Genomic DNA, 7,686 nt, shown 5'->3' on the forward strand with positions numbered 1-7,686 from the left:
TGTTGTTGGATTTACTTAATTCAATGGTGGACATTTGTTGCACACAGATGTTTTGCTTTGGCAGCAACTTAAACAATTGAGTTAAATTAACACAATTTATTCATGTTCAATAAACCTGTGCAATTTGTGTTGATAAAATGTGACTTAAACATGTTTTGATGAAGTAATTTGAGCTCTTGGAATATTTTAATCCTTCACAATTTTTTCACTTTATCCCAACACCATTCAATAACTTTTACCCAATACTACTTGGTCACTTAAATACTACATGTTATCTTCAAATTACATTTTGCTATTATATTCTAGTATCAAATACACAATTTTCAAATGGAGGCCTTATAACAGATTGTATTGTTCTCTTCCAAGATGGTTGCTGGCATCCACCAGTAACCTTTAAAAACAAAATGTCTAATTTCACTGCATTGACAGTAGGTAAAGAATTAAACTGACATTACTCCTCCACTGAATCTATATAAATCAACAGTTAAATAATGTCAGTTCTTCCGTGTTCTCTGGAATCAATCACAGCAAAGAAATTAGACTGTTTCTTTTGAAAAATGTTACAGGACAATACAAAACATTCTATTTAAGGCCTCTGACGTCAAGATTCAGTTAAACAACAATTATAACTAAACAATTTGAGGAAATGTTAGTTTCCATTAACATTAAATTAGGTTACTGAATTGGCAAACACCTTCCTATTAACATTACCCATTTTACCCCAATAACTAAAGAAATTAGCACTTGCAGGTCAAAAACTTTATTCAAGAGACGCAAAAATAACATTGATACAGTGACTGTCAAAAATTACAGCACTGATCATACTGTGACATCTTGGTTCAAAACAGCATACTTAGAAATATTCAACGTTCTTTACTTCAACTGAATGAAACTGAAAATACCATTTCACACGACCCATATGGGATATTTAGACTGTATAACTGTTCACGCTACATCTCTTCACTAGTAAAAAAAAAGAAAAAATACAAACAGAAATTGAAAAATGCTGCCAAACAGACAAACAGAGAACTTGCACAGAGCAAAAGGAAAAACAAACAACAACAACAAAAACAGCTTGTCCTCATGGCAGTTGCAGAGTATATAAAAATGAACCCTGCGATCTGCTCCTGGAATTGAGCTTCAAAAATGCAGCAGAACAAGTGTGAGATTTAAATGTCCTCTCACCTAGAGCTGATCAGCTTGCATGCATAACAGTGAGCTTTCCTTGCAGGAGCAGTTTTGTCTTAGTTGTGAGCTTTTCTTGAGAGCTGAGTTGCATCCAACTCCATTACCACCCATTGAATCACCTCAAAAGTGTAGCAGAGCTGTGATGGGTAACTCATATTGAAGGAATAAAAAAGGTCCAAACAGCATGGCTACTGCAAAGGTCACGTTATCCAGATCTTGAAGAACTACTATACCCTCGATGATGATGCCAACATCAGAAAAGTCATTGCCTGGCGCATCTCTGGAGACAGATGTTCATTGTGGTTTTCTCAATCTGTGCAGTGGCCTCAGTCAAGTCCTGGTTAAACACAAAACATTTTTTTAAGATTCCCTTTTAAACTCATCTCTTTTGAATCTACCAGTTCTAATGTTAGAGTAATTTAAACCATAGTAAATAGCTATAGCCAAAGAGTTGCCTGCCATGCTGCCATTCATGGTCTAACAGAGTTTCTAAGAGAGAGTGAAAAACATAATAATTTCAAATGCTTTACATTAGTTTTTGTTAGAAAGACACCGGCCCATCAGAAATCCAGGTTATGTCACTCAGAAGATGTTAGAATTTAGACTTTCAGCCCCACAATTTGGTTAGCTGTTGGTCAGTTGGTCTTTTTTTTTTTTTTTTCCAAACAAAAGCTAATGTAAATATTGGGGGGATTTTTCTTTGTTCACTAGAATGACAAATTTAAAGTTTTTTCACACTGATGTGACCCCTAATACAGGGGTAGGGGTGGGGCCTCAAGGGCCGGCGGCCGAGTTCACTACTAGGCCTCATGTGAACTTCAAATTATTAAAGAGGACTACTGGTCCTAACCAGTCCAATGAGGATCAAGTGGATAACTAAATGCATTTTTAAATGTTGCAAAGCCACAATCTACTCATAAAACACTCACCATGAACTCCTGCACCAAGATGTTGCAATTGTCTTTCACACAGATGCGGAGCACTTTGATGAGACTCCCTTTGAGCATTAATGTCATCCTAAAGTATTATAACAAAGAAAACAGAGATTTGTGAACTTTTCAGTAGCACAGAAGAAAATGATCCCAGACAAAAACTTGACTTTTTAAACCAGTCAACATGCAACACCAGCATCTACAAAGCAATATCAAAAATTCCTGTTTGACATCAACTTTATGGATATATAGTTTCCAGAACATATATTTTTAAAAAAAGATAATTTTTTCTCAGTGGGCCAGTAAATGCATGACAAAAAAGAATGGCATCCTTTCAGTGGAATCAGTACTCACAGGTAATAGTTGACTGTTTCAATGGATGCAGCATAAAAATCTTTTACTGACCTAATGCAATACATATACACTTTGTAGTTAAAGAATTTTAAAGTTCTTACTGTCATCATGGCAGCTACATCCTTTAGCTTTGTGCACTGTTCCCCCGATCACTTTGCAAACACTTTCAGCAGACTGTCAGAGAGAAACTCAGCTCCGTCAGAAACCTTGACTGTAAAGGCATGGTTGGGATGCACTGGAATGCTGCATTTTATCTGAAATAACATTTTGAAATTTTGAAATAACAGCAGGCACTGTGCTTGGTTAATCAGTAATGTTTTGTTGAATAAAAACTGTGTTTCCAGATCTTATGGGATTAAAAAAATCCAAAGATGTTTGTTTCTGATTTGCAACCCAAGAACCCACAAGTTACAACCTCATTTTAGTTCAAGTGTGCATTAATGTGAGTCCAGTAATCACCTTTCTGACAATACATACAGGTATAAGTTAAACCTATGGCAGATTTTGGATTTCTCAGTTGTTTTAATAGGGTGGTCTATTTGTGTATGCATGCACCTAATAATTATACAAAACCTATTATAATTAAGTTACAGAAACCTTAAGCGAAAATAGAATATACTTTCTTACCATAACACCTTGAACCCACAATCCATCAGCTGACTCCTGGTGAAATGCAGAATAGATGTGGTCTCTCAATGTGCAGCAAAAAAAACAAAAAGAAAAGGACAGCAGGTGAGGGCAGGAGGGGTAGGGATGTAAGCTAGCATAATGCCGCTAATGATATTAGCTAAAGCTGTTCAATGTCCAAAATCTCACTAACACCACGGTGCAGTAAATACACAATGTAACTGAAGAGTCAGTTGGCAAATCTATTCACACAGAAAACCAAATTATGTTATGAGTGCCTCATAATTAGGTTTAATGTGATATTACGGCTCTTGTGCCAAAGACAAATTCAAATGAAAAAGCGCCAATTCTTTGACAACAGATAAAACAGCAAATAAGCTAATGGCTCTTTTTTAGCATGTTACATGGCGACACTCTAGACGTTTAACTACATTTGGCTGAAATATGGTAAATATTAATTCAAAAAAATCAAGACATACCAAAAACGTAGAGTTGGCTGCTCGACTTGACTGAGATGGATGCCTTTTTTGAACCACGATCCAAAGCCCGCGAGATGAAATCACGCGTGGTTTCACGAGATTTAACGTTGCTATCTTATTGACTTACTTCACCTGAACATGATATGAACAATTTAATACACCCTTTCTGCATATCATGTAGTTTTTACACTATATAGTTACATTTATCTTTAAAACATGAGGTAATTGTGTTAAATACATGCAAGATGCTTACATAAATCCAAGAGATGGCCAGTCCCTTTTTTTCAGTGTATAGTTTTCACTTATATAACCTGACAAACCTCACAAAATTTCACATCCTGCTTTGGATCCTACCATTGGATTTCATAAGAGATTTATGACACTAATTTATGACACGATGGGATGTGCTTTTAACAGAACCACAAACATAAATCACTACTGCAGAAAAAAACTAAAACCTGTTGACATTGCTTGGTTTAAACAGGACTGAAGCTGTACTTATATTCAGTGTTTCTACAAATTAAAAGCATATGTCAGTAGATTACCATGCTCACAGAGGTTAAATCCTGATATCTAGCAGGCATACAGTAAAGTAAGTTCACGAATTTGGTGGATGGTAACTTCAGATTTTAACCTTTGAGCCAATTTTTTACATCATGTCATTGTTTATTTAGCACAAAGAAAATCAAACTGCAGAAAGTCCGTGGAAAACTTAGATTGTTTTCTTTTCTTCATGAATGCTGGTCTCAACTGTCTAAAGGCCATTGTTCTGTACGTCTCGCAGTTTGTTTAGATGCAGTTTAGCATTTACAAGAAGAGAACCCTGCCAAGCAAGCCATACTTGTTCAGTCTTTTTTTAGTTGACATTTAACATGCTCACTGAGGCCTGTACAGTCTGGCATGTAGCACTGGGATTGTTGTTGTTTCTTTGAACTTGGGCTGAATTTGCTGAGGACATCCACTCTTAGAAGGATTGGCAGCAGTTTTGAATGTTCCCCACTTAATAATCTTTCTCCCTGCAGAATAATGGACTTCAAATTGTTGAGAAATGGCCTTATAACCTTCCTCAGATTAATGGGTATCTTTCCTCTGTGGCATTTTGTTAAAGCACACCTGCATGTTCCAGATCAGTCAAAACTTCTGCTTTTATGGAGGTGCTCACACCTTGCTCATGATAACCAAATGCAACTGATTAACTTCTGTACCCTTTTATTTCCTATGGAAGCACCAAGAGTGTACCTAGTTTTTCATAAAGTACTTCTGCATTTTGGCTTAATATTTGTGGAATAAACAATGATACAGTGTAATATGTCATGTGTTGTAGTCCATCTGAGGTTGTTTTCACCTCATTTTCAGAATATTTTAATTATTTTGTCCTGATATGTTAAAAATTAGAATTTAATGAGGCTGCTTTTTAAATGACAATGTATTAAAAATTTGTAAAGGCTTACATATTAAAAATAACCACATAGTGGTTGTAGCTCTTCACTTCCAGCTAAACCTTTACACTGTTCTGGACTACACATACCATGGAAACCACAAAGCAATTCACAAGAATCTAAATCTGAACATAACATAAGTTGACAACAATACTATATAAAGGATTTGAACATTAACAGGACCATGAATCTTTACAATTACCATTGCAGAAGAATGCACAGCTATACTCTTCAGTATGGGGGCAGATAGTACAACTCAGTAACTCAACATAAGTACTTCAATTCAATTTTCACTCCAATTTTATTTACATATATATCATCTCAAAGTGCTTTATATTTCAAAGACCCTACAATACTTGAAGCACAATCTATATATTTAAAAATGTAATAGAAATTAAGTTAGAGTCAAAAAAGCAATTAACTACGGACATTATATTGCAGTATGCAGTGCACCTGAGTGGAAACATTTGTATTTGTCATGGGTTTTTTCTTTTTGTTTGTTTGTTTGGTTTTTTTTGTTCAGGTCCTCCTTTTACTTCTGTTTACTTATAAAAGGCTAAAATTAATCCAAAAAGCAAACTGGAAATTTATAATCAGCATTATAAAGAGGGGTAGTTGAAAAACTCTCCTGCATTGTGTTTATCTTTCTCAAAGGTCAAGTGAGAGAAGTCAACATCCTTGTGCAGTTCAGGTATTCATTAACCTGATGCCACATTGTTGGTGCCAGCTCACGGCACAGCATGGCAACTATGCTAGCTAACATTTCTGTGCCTGATATCAAACAGAATTGCCACTTTGTTAAACATCGTTTTCCTGGACCCAGGCAACATCTCTATAAAGGTGAGCCAAAGTTTCTCCAAAACAGTTCTCACTCTCCAGTGTGAGTCATGGAAACATCTGGTTCCCTCACATTAAACCTATAAATTGTCAACAGGCCTCATAGTTTCATGTATTTGAAATAATTATACCTATAGAGGTTATCAGTTTATCTTATCAGGAAATACATTTTCGATGTTCGGTGTTTTCTTCTGTAACATGTTTTTAAGCCTTTTTGTTCATTGGAACATTCCACTGGTATGTGCAGGTATCACCTGTCTGCTCATTAAACATTTAGTTTGTGTTTCAAGGCTGACTAAAGCAAGGTGTTCATTTCATTTTAATCTCCAGTTTCATTGAAAACTGCACACAGCTCATGACGTTCACCCGGAGTTCAGTTTGCCAAACATGCCATTTAAACTTTAACTTTGCTCGATCCACTGTTTTGTCTAACATTGACTTGTCTTGATTCCACTGTGGTCACAGTAAACTCACAGTGATAATATTTTATGTTTAATTGTTCTCTCTCCTAGAAAGTTTAATGGCCTATTTTATAATTAGATGGCAGATATATTACATGAAATTCATCTATGAAGCTTAAAGATAAATTCTTCTAGAGCAGCTCAGATACTCTCTCTCTCTTTGTAAGTAACGCCAAACACAGTTTGGGAATAAGAGACCAAGCAAATAAATACATTTCATCAAAGCTATTTTAGTATTATTAGTACTACTACAAATAATAATAATTTAAATTATCTCTAAACCAGGGGTAAAGGGTTAGGGTTACTCTATCTGTAAAAGCTGGTGTTACTGATACTTATACTTGATTACGTAAAGCATGTATTCTACTTTTGAAGCAATATTCTTGTTTACTGAGAATTATTGTAAAGCATGTAATATGTAGTTCCTCAGGTCAGGTGATGAACGCACAGGACTGTGAAATGACTTTTCACAGTTGCAGGGCCCAGCTTGTCAGAGCCTCTAATCCCCTTCACATATGGTCTAAATGTGAGAGGAAAGCTGTGGGAGCACGCGTGACCAAAGGAAATAAACTGGAGTGAGAATGCCATCAATTAGATGAGACGTGAGCAGCTCCCTGACCCAAACCTGACTCTGCTGTACAGTAAACTTCTGAAAGTATTTGTCGAAGGTTGACAGACTATTATTTGTTACCTTGTAATCCTAACTTCAGAATATACACCTTCCAGGGCTGAAAAACCCCAGCACAAACCACTGTGCAGTGTCTTGTATGTCTGAACAATATTCTGTTTCAAACATGAATCACTTGAACATCACTTCCTGATTTGTATTTCACTGTTTCACTAGTACCTAGTACCTGAAGGAACACACAAACACAGACTGCATTTTTAAAACGAGACCTTGTTTTTCTCCACACTCAAAAAATACTTTAATTAATTTCATTATCCTAAATGTTTCCTTATCATTTATTTGTTCACCGCTGTTCTTATATTTTCATGTTTGTGTTTCTGTTATTTTTGTAAACGTTTAAATTTAACAGATTCTGATCAAATGAAATTCATTTGATTGGCGTACATTCCGTTTATAGCAAGTACTTTACCGTAATGATTAATCAGTTGCATAAATAAACCTTTGATTTTATATATTTCAGTTGCATTTTACTCAAAATTATTGTTTCATCTTTATGAGGGCAAAGAATCATCTTTTTAGTTTAGTAATATTATGCAACAGTGCAACATTATGCAAATAGTGCAACAGTACAATGGTTAGCATTGCCGCCTCACAGCAAGAAGAGCTGTGTGTGTCTGAAACCGGGCTCACAACTTTCTGTGTGGAGTGTACATTCCTTCCAGGTGCTCTGGCTTCTTCCCA

The 7,686-nt window shown here is 35.7% G+C and overlaps 1 long non-coding RNA gene across 2 annotated transcripts; it reads right to left on the reverse strand.

The window, feature by feature from the left end:
* Nucleotides 1-3,848, reverse strand: LOC308394265. Of its 2 annotated transcripts, XR_013971150.1 has the most exons (4): nucleotides 3,102-3,848; nucleotides 2,576-2,728; nucleotides 2,118-2,205; nucleotides 1-1,525 (listed from the first exon to the last, which is right to left on the reverse strand). It is a non-coding gene; the product is annotated as an uncharacterized lncRNA (long non-coding RNA). The 2 variants fall into 2 exon arrangements; XR_013971151.1 differs by having other exon boundaries at nucleotides 2,576-3,848.
* Between the last annotated feature and the right edge of the window lie 3,838 nt (nucleotides 3,849-7,686).

This window comes from Rhamphochromis sp. 'chilingali' (genome assembly GCF_963969265.1).
Source record: "Rhamphochromis sp. 'chilingali' genome assembly, chromosome: 3".
Classification (NCBI taxonomy): domain Eukaryota; kingdom Metazoa; phylum Chordata; class Actinopteri; order Cichliformes; family Cichlidae; genus Rhamphochromis; species Rhamphochromis sp. 'chilingali'.